The sequence below is a fragment of the Psittacula echo genome (assembly GCF_963264785.1).
Source record: "Psittacula echo genome assembly, chromosome: 10".
In the NCBI taxonomy this organism is placed as follows: Eukaryota; Metazoa; Chordata; class Aves; order Psittaciformes; family Psittacidae; genus Psittacula; species Psittacula echo.
The window spans coordinates 19714605-19726847 of record NC_137741.1 but is presented as its reverse complement, the minus strand read 5'-3'; positions in this window follow the sequence as shown (position 1 = coordinate 19726847).

Sequence of the window (12243 nt, the reverse complement as noted above, 5' to 3'; positions counted from 1 at the left end):
CAGCGTGGGGAGGACCGGGAGCCACGAGCTTCCATCAGGACTTTGGTTTCACTAGCAGCCAAGGGGGAGCAGATGCTGCTGGTCTCCGGGTAGGAGAGGGGACATCCGATCTGTCTTCCTTCCCTGCGCCATGCTGGCCTAGAGACGTTGTCCTTGTCATGGCCCCCTCTCTCCTCCTCAGCAGGTCCCTGGCCGAGTCTCGCAGGCTCCATGCTCGGTGTTTGAGTGCGAGCACACACTGATCCCGGCGGCCACAGGAGGGTGCCAGCGCTGTTCATCTGCCACCATTTACTGCAGCGAGCTTTGAACCCCAGGGTGCAGATGGGGCTGTTCCCTGCGCTCAGGTCAGTTTTGGGGACACCCCTGTCCTGGGCACCCCGATTCGGGTCTGTGCAGCTCTGATGTGATCGAAACATCTCTCTGTGGGCACTGCTGCACCAGAGCTCTTAGGGCAGGGAGCGGCAGGGCTGAGCTGTGGGGTTCCACCTCATTCAAGCCCTCTATTGAGGGTCCATAGCCGAGCACTGCACTGATGCAGCTGACCCACTGCAAGGACTTGACTGTGAAATGGGGAGGTAGACCCTAAGCTCTTGAGCTCGCACAGATTGTGTGTGGGTCTGTGGGTAGCTGCTGGTCTCAGAGCTTTAGATTTGGTGTTTTGTTTTCCTTTTATTCAAATTGAGTTAAAAAAAGACACCCGCTCTGCTAGGAAAAGCAAACATAAGCTCTGTCTGGATAAAGGGGAAGCCCTTCTTTTTGCACAATAGTTCAGCGGGTAAAGCATCCTCCCCGAGGGAAGGGGAAAGCTAGGTTTGATCCTTGATTCTGCCGGAGGGGAGATGCATTCCCTGGCCTCCACAAGACCCCAGAGAGTCCCATAAATAGCAGGCTGGGAGCATGTCTGGTGGGGAGAGTTTTTCTGGCTCTTTCCTGTTATTTTAAATAATTAATGATTTGATGGAGCAGGGAGTGCAGAAGGCAGGTGTCCCCTCTCCCTGGAGAGCAGCCTGTGCACTCGGCCAGACAGAGCCCTGCTCTCGCAATGAATATTTAAGTGCCTTTAGACAGATTGGAACGGCTCCAGCAGGAATGACTGAGAAGGGGTGAGCCCTTCCCACTGGGTACCCCAGAGCCTGGGGGCTGGGGAAATAGCCCTGAATAGGGCAGAGAATAATCCCTGCTTGTATGGGTGGAACATCCATCCTAGTCTTTGGTGGGACCTCTGGCTCTTGGTAGGCTTTTGTTGTGCTGCAAGAGATCCTTGGATGGAAAGCTGTCTGGATTTAACCTGCCACTGTTAATGTCATTGTCTGCACCTCCTCCAGAGGCTGAATCAGCCAGGACTGATCACTTACAGCTCTTCTGGTGCTTAATGCTGACCTCAGGAGAGAAGTAGCGCAGATGCACTGAACATTTGCATCTGCTCGTGGGCTTGAGTTGTTTCCAGCAGGCAGGAAAAAAGCAATGTAGGCAGTTCCTTCTGTCCTTACTAAATAGGTATGTGTTCAGGGATGGAAGGGACGAAGACTTTCTGCTGATACTAAGTACAGAGTGCTGCAAGGAGTTATTAACGATGCTGAACACTTGTCTAGCGATCCATTTATTAGCTAACAGACCTAAGAGAGCTTTTGGATTTTTCCACTAACGCTGTAGCATAACAAATGACAGGGGGAGGTGGTAATTTGGGCTCTTTCTCTAATATATTCCAGGTATTGACCCCATCTTTCAGAAAGTGTTAAAGTCTTTGACTCTATTTCACTTGAAGAATAATTTTAGCTAAGGCAGCTTTGTGCTCTTTCTCACTTGGAAGTGAAGCTGTCTGACATAGCATTTGTGCTCTTACCCTGCAAGCATGATTTTTATGTGTTAGTTTAGGCTAATCACTCTTTTCAATCTCCATTGAAAAATCAGGAGCCAGGCTCGTTAAATCCATGCCACCTTAAAACATGCCTCTGTTTGCTTTCTGGTTCAGTTGTATACACTGTGATTTTAAAGTCAGTCAGATTTGCAGCTAGCCATGTAACACAGCCCACAAACCAGTATGTGTTTATGCAGGAACAGTTGCTTACCTAAAGGTTTAACAAATTGGACTTTAATTTATAATCTTCCTTTGGAAACAAATCTGGAAGGTGACTCCTCCTGCCTGCAGCTGCCTGTAGTACAGGAAGCCAAGCCCCTGCTTCACTGGAGCTGCCTACAGTGGAGGAGCCAAGCTCAGGGAACTCCAGCCCTGGAGGATTGGTTTCTCTGGCATATGCTGCAAGGGAATATTGCCACTTGAATACTGCATGGGAAAATGGATGGCCATGTTACTCTTTCAGTGCCTATGGACTGTTTTTACATGACTGGGTATCAAACAGCACCATGTTCTGAGATAGCAACCATGGGCTCTGCACCTAAACCAGGTCCTTCAGGCACTGTGGCACAGAGCTGCCATTGATGCCGTGAGGAACTGTACGTTTGTGGGGCTTTATGTCCCTGCTGTGGGTTTGAAAGGAACTAACAGTGTGTCCTGGTTTGCAAACCACGCTTCCAGGTATGTCCCGTTAGAATGGAGTACACGTTACAGCTCTGGCTGCATGGCTTCATGTGTGGCTCTGTCTTATTTATTTTTTGTCTGGGTTAGGCTTTTAGTTGTCCTGTAGACTAAGTTATTTTTAGTGCTTTCTTTGATAACTCTGTTGCCGTGACATGCTGCGAAGCCAAAACTCCTCTGGGAACATCCCAGCAATGCACACAAACATCAGCCCTGTAGCTCCTAACAGTCAATACGTGAAGCTTTCAGAAACCCTGGACCCCTGACAGGACTCCACAAACCCACTCGGGAAGCCTGAGAAGGGATCCAGCACTTTCCTCAAAGGCTGCATTCATCTCCTTGCAAGACTTCCACAGAGGAACAGCTTGTCAGAGGGACCTGTGGAGCTTGGAAGCTTTGCCAATAACAATTCAGGCCCAATTCTGAAATCAAATATTTGGTTAAACAGAGACTGTCTGATGACTGGATTAAACACAGACACAGCGGAGGGAGCTCGCCGCTGCAGGGTTTTGTCAGTGTCCATTTCACAAGCCTGTAATTCCATTTTTCCTGTCTTCCCAGACTCTGCTCCTCCTGTATAGTGTTTCAGACAACGCAGGAGGAGGTATTCCAGCAGAGCTGTTGCTCCTAGCTCAGGAAGCAGCCTGTATCACAAAGTGATGCTCTCTGGTTTAGGAGTAATCCAGCATTATGGCACTGGGAGGAAATCACATGTTAGAGAAATTGAGGGGTTTGTTTGTTTGCTTGTTTGTAAGGAAAAGTCTCAAGGAAGGCAGGAAATGGCAGAGAGGGTCAGTGAGTGAGTCTTGCCTGACAAGATGCTGCTGCATGGGCTTGTTCTGTCCATGTTAACAGCAACTGGAAGTTTCAGCTGGTGAGTTTGAACTTCTCTCTGCTGTCACTCTCACATCCCAAAGCTGATAGGCCTTTAAATCCCTTGGAAAGATAAATGGGCTTAAGCTTCTATGTAGCTTTGAAAGCAAATCTTACACACAATTAGCACTGTGGCCAGGGCTGTTCCTGACGATCAGGTCACTCCTGTTGAGCCCTGGCCTCTGCATAGAGCTTATTGACATGAGTTCACCACATCTCCCAACTCAGTATATTCTCCTTCCAGGTGTGGAGAACTGGGCTCACATCTCTCCTGCAGGAATATGTGAGAAGCAAAAAAAGGGTCCAGTATCATTTGTACCTGAATGATATCTTAGAAGATACTATGGGCGGGGGGCATTTGTTGTTTCTGTGGTGCTTTGCTGAAGGAGGTCTGTAGGAGCCCATCACAGTCAAACTCTCTTAATGCACGAGTCCTAGGTTTGACCAGGAGCTGGTGTGACAACCTCCGTCTCACAGTGGTCAGGCTGGCCTTGCTTTGAATTGCATTCCTTAACGGAAGAGTGGAGGCTGGTCTTTCAAAACCAGGACTATAAGACTAATGTGCTCTTAAAACACTGTGAACAAAAGCAAGTGTAGCAGGGAAGGATCTGAAGGGCAGAAAAATCTTCTTTCTTGAATTTGAGAAGAGAAATGGAGTGATGGAGCTGGGATCCCAGCCCTCCCTGCCTTGAATGCTGAGCAAGTGTTTGCTTATGGGCAGTGGCAACGGCTGCATTGTATAAACCAAGCAAGAATGGACAGTAAATCCTAATCCCCTTGCTGACATGCCTGCAGGCAATGTTTTTATTCTCACTTTCCTGCATGTGTAAAAAGAGGGAGGATCTTCTGCTTCCTGAGCCTCTGAGGGCTGTCTGGCTCCTAAAGACAATCCCTTCTCTGCTTTTTCAGGACAAAAGTGCAGCTGAAATGTAGGAGCTTACAGCCGCAAACCTGAAAAGCTGAAACTTACAGCCAAAGGCACAGCCCTGCGCTGCTCTTACGCCATGCTGGAGGAGCCAGTGCAAAATCCAGACCAAAAGATCTTGTGTTTGAGCATTTAGTGACAGCAAAGTGGAAGCAAAGGGTCACCAGGCTGTGATGCCATCGCTCCCTTCTTCTCTGATCCCATGGGAAACCACGGAGTGCAACAGGAGTAAGAAAGCACGCTGTTAGGAGGCAGCAGCGCAGCTTTGGAAGCGTTTCATTTCTCTCTCTCGGCAATTCTCTTCCAGAGCCCAAAACATCTGTCTCTGCCTCCAGCCACATGCAAGTGCACCGAAAGAGTTTTGTTCCAAACCTAATGAGTAATTTCATGGTCTTGGAACTAGAGGCAGGAGAAGGGGGCTGGGACAGCAGCCACAGTAGTGTGCTCTCTGAGGAGCTCTGCTGATGTCAAATAGCTTTGTGGCCTTTGTTTTATTGCAGCCCACCAGGCTTCCCTTTAAAGTCTGCTGCTGGTGATCAGTGCAGGAACAGCTCCCACAATGGGCTGCTGCGTTCCAGGGGCTTCCTCGCTTCTGGGCATAAGCAGCAACATGGAAAATCATGACATCAGTGGAGAGAGGGTGAGAAGCTCGGCTGGGTGTCAGCTCTGCTCTGTGCGGAGGGCACACATGAATGCAGGAAGCACTGTGCCTGCCTGCTTCTGGCTCCAGTGCAATGAGCTGGTAGAAGGAGGGATGAGGGAACAACCAACCCCAGGCAGATGTGTCATCACATCACTTGAGCATGTAGCAGATGATGCCGAGATGTGGTGATTGCATGTGGTCTGAGAACAGATATAGAATGAGCTGATTCAAACTGTAGCTGGTCTCAGCAGCGTTTGAAAAGCATAACCCCTCCTTTCTCTTTAAGGACAGGGTTATCTGTAGAGAGAGACACTCTGTACAGAGCACAGGAAACAGAAGGCAGATGTTGTTATATATATATATCTCATATGCTTCCACCAGAGAGTCTTCCTTTGAGACAGGCTTGCAGATCCCAGGCCCTGCAGCAGGATTTGCACAGCTCCATGGATGCACCATGCAGTCAGTGTTTATCTAGAGCAGAATACACAGAGCTCTTCCTCCACCTGCCCAGGTTCTCCTGGTCTGAAGAGGAAGTTTATAGCCACTGTCTGTGACTCAGCTACTGAGCCTGACTCATTTTCATGCTGTTACTCATAGAAGGGGAGAGCCAAATGGCAACCAGTCTGTGCCTGTAGACACCTGTAATTCTCCAGCTTTCTGCTGTTAATCTCTGGATGAGTTTCTGTTTATCAGCACTAACACAGTTACCCTGCTGCAGCTTTTAATACTTCTCTCTGCAGAGGAAGACTGATGAGAAAATAAAGTTTTCTACCCCTAAAGCGAAGAGGAAGTGTGCTGAGTCTCCATGGCTGCTTGCGGAGCTCCCAAAATGGGACTGTTTCAAGTGGATGCTTCATAGGCGTAGCAACGGCCTGGAACCAGATGGAGCAACGCCCAGGAAGAGCTGGGAATGGCTGAAGAGTTACTGCAGCTCCTGAGATCTGGAGGGAGTTGCTGGTGATTTTAAAGGTGTTCAATGCTCAGTGCTAGGAGATCCTGCTTCCAGCGATGATGGCTTGTTGGTGACCAGAAATCTGCCTCACCAGCTCTCTTGGCTTCCATCCCACTGTAATACAAGGACTAGAGCTGCTTGGGGTTCTGCAGGCTGCCAGTCCTCAGAGGAAGGGATGGTGTGTTATTTGTGTAAGCCTTTGTTGCACTGCCAGCTCAGGAGTCTCTTGAGACCTGGCTGTTGCTCACTGGTGCATATTTTGTCTGCTCCTCAGGGTGCAGGGAAACAGCGGGTCCTCGTTCCTTCTTTTGCAGCACATTGAGTGGGTTACTGTATGTTAGAGACCGCATGAGCATGAGTCAGATTTGAAAACCTCACCCAAGATCTGCACAGGGAGGCTTTAGCTGAGAGGTGCAAACCAGTGCCTGGCACTATAGCTGGGCCAAACCCAGCCTTTCCCATCACAGCTTTATTCCATGTAAAAACCACAGTGCAGCCCTTCCAGCACTGCACAGGAGAGCACAGTGCAAGGCTCCAGGTGGGTGGGCTGGCCGGAGCACAAAGAGGTATCTTGGGCCTGGAGCTGTGTTAGAATTAAGGCAGTTTCCTCTGGACTGTGGGAAGCTGAGGTTCAAGTCACTACTCTTAAGTCTTCCAGAGGGAAACTTGGCCTCAAATTTGTCTCTCCCGTCTCAGCAGCCTGCTGCTGGGCAAGAGGCCACCCTAGGGTTCTGCTCTCTCATCATTCTCCTTGATCCCATCTGAAGAGCTTTGATCAGAATTGCTCCATGGACTCTCAAATGAAGAACTGGCGGTTTGGTTATTTTATGGTGAAGAAATACTTAATTGGAAAAAATTCCTACGTGGCCTTGGCATGCTTTCAGCTGGCATCCTGCCTGCCACTCTGAAAACACTGCTCATTTTCAGTGCAAGCTGTCCATGCGAGGCTGGTTCCTTTGGTTGCAATCCCTCACTTGTTAGGTTTCCTTTTACCTTGAGCAGATGGTAGGAGCTGGCCTTTTGTTACACGGCACTGAAGCGACCTTCTGGGGCTGCCTGCACGTCCTGCTGCCCTTCACAGGAGAACATGGCTCAGAGAGACCGGCGCTCCTGTAGGATTTAAGGAGCAGCCACTGCTCCTGGCTGTCTGCTGTTAATACTTGCCACCGCCTCCAGCTCTGGCAGCCGTGTCTGCAGAAAGCTCTGCAGGCAATGGAAGCAAGCTGGTTTCATCATGACAATGGAGTTATCCTTTAAGGGAAAATTCCCTCTGGGAGCCAACCCTCAATTACCTCCTGCTCCAGTGCCTTCTTGCTGGAGATGGCTCCTAACACAGTGAGTTACAGCCACAGCAACTCCAGTGAGGGCCCAGTTGCTCTGCAAAAGAAATATGCATTAAACTCTGTTGGCTTCTCTTGTTGGTATATGTAGAAATTGGGGTCAAACCCCAAATGACCAGCTCCCCTCATCAGTGCATTTGTGCATAACCAATCTATGGACATTGCATCTTCAAACCCAGATGCTATTCCCATGGTATTAATGGTGTTGTATGCACATCCTGTGTTCTTCCCTACAAAAGGTTGTTGCAATATTCAGGAGCTCTGGATAGAACACGACTGGTGATAATCAGCTGATGCAAGTGCTTGCTGAATGCCAGGGAACTGGGGTAGGCAGTGCCTGCATTTCAATTTGCTGTTATTCACTGTGGTGAATGGGAGGGGTCCTCCAAGGGTCCTGATTCAGAAGCCAAAAAATTCCTTCTATTCTGCTGACATGGCTCATAGTCCACAGGGGTGATGTCTAACCAGAACAGGGCTGCTGCAGAGGTTGCCCTCTGCCTCTGTCGCAGTGAGCAGAGGTCTTTCTGTTCTATAGGAATGGTGCCTTTGGCTGCAAGCCCCCAAATTTACATCTTGTGTGTTTAGTGCTGAAAATACTCTTCATTCTAAACGAGCTGCTTACCAGAAGAACATGACACTTTTGAATCCAAACGTGTCACAGGAATGAGACCAGACTCCTTAAAGAAGTTCTAGGGACTGCTTTCGACAAGTGACAGTTTACTGTGACTGTCAGAGAAAATAGCATTTTCTCTTGGGGCAATGACAGACTCATTTAAAACCCAACTCTGTACCTGTGCAGCTACTGCTGTGTGAGCCAAAACAAATGGACCACAGACTGGATCATCTGAGAATGAAACAAAGCTCCTTGGAGGAGCAGAGGAGCCGGGCTGGATCCCTGGGCCCATTTTGAAACACACAGGAATCCTCCTCTGTCTGCCTAGGTCAGACTGAAAGAGGTTTGAATTCTCCCAAGGGTTTGATTTCTCTTCCTTTAGCAAGAGCAAGGGAAAAAAAGAATAATTCTAACTTCTGTAAGCAGAGAGGAAGCAATCACATGAGCTCCATCAGAATATGTAATTTCATGCTTTAAAAACTCTTTGGGTAACTTAAAATGTTGTAAATGAACTGAAGTGCTGAAATGGTGTTTTCATGTTGCGGAGCAAAACTGTCCCCTTTTGAAATGTCAAACTTCTCAAAGCTTTGTATGTACGTTTGTTTAAACCAGGACACTTCCCCGCCTCTGGAGCCTCTGTTATCAGTGTGGGGTTGCTGGTTTGCCCTGAAAACATTGCGCCAGGAATTTCTCAGCAGCAATTCCCAGAAGGTCCTGATCCCACCCTTAGAGGTGGGTGGGTTTGAATCCGCCTGGATTGAGTGTGGTGGCTAAGCTGAGAGCCATCCTGTCGTTCGAATACATAACTATTGTATGAACTGATGACCTTTCAGATGTTCATTAGTTCTTGGCAGTCAAAACCAAGTGGAATTCATTTGCCTGGCTTGGGAAACTCAACCCGTGCTGTTGAAAATTCAGCATTGCTCCAGAGAAAGGGCTGGTCACCGGCTCTGTTGTTGGATGGGATGATCATCCACATGCTGGGAACTGTCACCAGAGAACGTCGGTTCAAATCTCTATCTCCTGTGATCTCCCATATGACATCTGGCCATGGTTTTTAATTTGAGCTTCATTTCCCCTTCACCACGGTCATACAATGCGTGAAGAACTGGGCAGAGCTTTGCTGTCATGGTGATGTGCTCCAAACAAACCCTGAGTATTCTGCCAGTGTTGACTTCTTGTTGCGAATGAAATAGCAGAGGAACTTGCTGTTTTGTTAGAACAGATCCTCGCCCAGTTAGTCATGCTGGCTTGCATCTCTGTTGGGCTTTTGGAGATACTCTACTATTGATTTCAGTGATAATTATCCCAGTAACTAACTTTCAAATATCCCACTTTCTGGATATGACTCTGCTGTGTAGTTCTGAGGGGAAGGAGAGTTTGGATCTGTTTGTGTTGCGTATGTGTCACATCCTTACCCATGCACAGGAGCTAGTACTTAGCATTGCTTCCCCATGTCTTGCCTTCTTCCTACCTCTGACCTCTTCTTCTCCAATGCACCCCTTTATACTCTCAGCTCCAGATGGCTTTGTCTTTCCTTTCAGAGCATCTCCAAAATACTTCAGGTTCTTACTTCTTACTTTAAATGAACAATGTGGTAGAATTAACAGCTGTCTGTAGGATTTGTGCAGTATGTCTCACCTGTTTATGGGCTAGGAATAACAGTTCTTTCACTGTCATATCACCCAAAGAGAGCAAGATTTGGACATCCATTCCCATCCCTGCTAACAGACAAGTCATCAAAGGACAGATTCTCAGTATTGGCTGGGTTTTTTTCTGCTTTACTGTTTTTAGGAGCTCTTCCTCCGGTCACTGATGTTCAGGTCATCTCATGTTTGCTGCAGAATGTCACTACTGCACCAACTGAATGTATCTGCTGCAGGAGGATGGGTTTGGAGCCCAGCTCTTCAATGCTCTGTGCCTGTGCCTTCATTCTGCAGGTTGAGAAGCTCCACTGTCTTCCCTGACTGTGCTACAAGGCAGAATTCATTCATAGCCACAAAACACTTTCAGGTCTTCATACTGAAAGATGCTATAAAGGAGAACCAATAGTGGTTTTAGTCAAAAATCTGAGGTAGTTTTAAGCCCAGCTTGGGTTTCCAGCATTTTCATTCCATTCATTCATTTATTTTGAGCAAATACTTTTAAAATTCATTTCCTGGCTCTGAAAAATGCCCACGTTCTGCAGCATAAACTTATCCCCCACGGGGATGTGGAAACTGGCTCGTGAATCCGACGGGGGCGACAACGAAGGAGGTTTTCTTGGCAGCAGCACAACTAAAACTTATGGACAGCTTCTATCAACACAGCGCCGAGCTTTCCAGGAGTCAGTTGTTCTGGCGGAGAAGGGGCATGGGATGGGAAAGTGGGGAGAGATGAGAAGTGAAATCTGGAGCAGAAGGGGAGCAGAAAGCTGGGGAGAGCAGGTCAGGCTGAGCAGGTGTGAGCAGGGTCTGTAGGGGATTTCTAGGGTACCATGTTTGTCATCTCCCAGCTCCCCAGTGAGAGGAAAACCCGGGTTAAAGACCTACATACCCTGTGGGCTTTATTATTATATTTATATTATTTATTTGCAGGCTGAGGGAGCTGGGCTGGTTCAGCCTGGAGAAGAGAAGGATCCGAGGAAACCTTAGAGCAGCTCCCAGTGCCTAAAGCGGCTACAAGAAACCTGGAGAGGGGCTTGGAGCAACCTGCTCTAGTGGAAGGTGTCCCTGCCCATGGCAGGGGGTTGGAACTGGATGAGCTTTAAGGTCGCTTCCAACACAAACCAGTCTGGGATTCTATGATTAGCCCCCGAGTCTTGTTGCTGAGGCTCCTGCCAGTGCCCTGTGGAAACAATATAGTCAAGAAAGATCTCACACAACAGTTTCATCCACCTCTCCATATGAAGGAAGATGCACCCACCTTCCCTGTGTATCTACCATTAAGAAATCCCAGTGCTGGAGGTCTCTCTGTAGAGCCCATTCTAGAATACGTCCACCTGGGCCTGGAAGACTTTCCTAAATAGAAGTTTTTAATCACTTTTTGCTGCAAATTAAGCCAACTTTGTTTTTTCCCTTTCCCCAGTCCATGTGTTAAGCTGCTGACAGCCACCCCTCCTGTAACAACTTCTCAAAACCAGCATTTTGCAGTATTTAACAGTTTTCTTCTTCTTTTTTTTCCCCTGTAGCTGTGAATACATGTGCTTTATATCTCATCTTTAGTAAAGCTGCACTAAGGTAGGATTCCTTTGCTCTTTACTCATCTACTGTATTTTACAACCTCTGAGCTGCCAGGCTGGGCTGGCTCAAGCTGAGAGGACTTACCCTGCACAGCAGATGCAAGGGCTAAAGCCTCCTGCTGCTCTCTGAAGTGAAACTGGTGGGGCTGGGCCTGTGACACCCAGGAGGGGATGGAAAACACATGGCTTAAAGTACCTCACATTGACCTCAGACAGCAGGATTGCTGCTGAGAATGAAATTGTTAATGCCTTGTAGCATCACATTGGCGGTTGTCACAGGACTATTGTGGGTAGCTTAGCTGTGAGGTAAGGTGCTAGAAGGACATGGTGATGGACTTTCCTGGAATAAATTAAGCACTGGCTTTCTGAAGTATGTGAACTTGCACAGCATAACAAAACAGGGATCTCTATCCTCTAAACACAGTGGGTATCTTCTGTCCCTGCCAGTTTGCTAACTCTTCAGCTGGAAAGAGGAAACCTTGGAGAGCTTCACTGATGGTGACTCATATTTAAGATAAACCACACATTTTTTAATAGCAAGAACACTTAGTCATCAGAGTAGAGCAGCCAATGCTGTTGTAAATCTTCTGGCACCCTGAGACAGGAAGAGCTCTTTCTGCTCTTTTTCAGTTGCAGACTGAGTTCTGTGGGATCACTGGATGGAACCTAGGACCTGCATTTTCTATTTCAGATTGCATATAACGCAGTCAATCCAGTAACCCATGACTAGCCATTGAATTGAAAGCAGTCAGACAAATATGAAATACTATGTATGTTTTCTTTTGCCTTTCTTTAAATCGTGTTGCCCATAGCGCTAGACACTTTCTTACCAACATCAATCTCAGGCCAGAATGTGATGTGTGATTTGCTTTCTTACTGTGAGAGGAAGAAAGTGCCTTTCTCTATAGTATATTTTTAGAAGTTAAACCTGTGTCTTGGAGCTTGCTTTGAGGAACAGCCTCCTTCCCAGCAAGGGAATAGAGGGTTTGCTAAGCACATTTTTTACCCAGCTGAAGCCAGGCTTGTGCAATAGGATGGCATGTATACTTGCGCTCTTACCCCTGCTTCCTTGTAACTTTTGAACCTACAGACCAGTTTCTGCCCAGTTTTCACAGAAGGGAAGCAGTCACTATGGTACCAG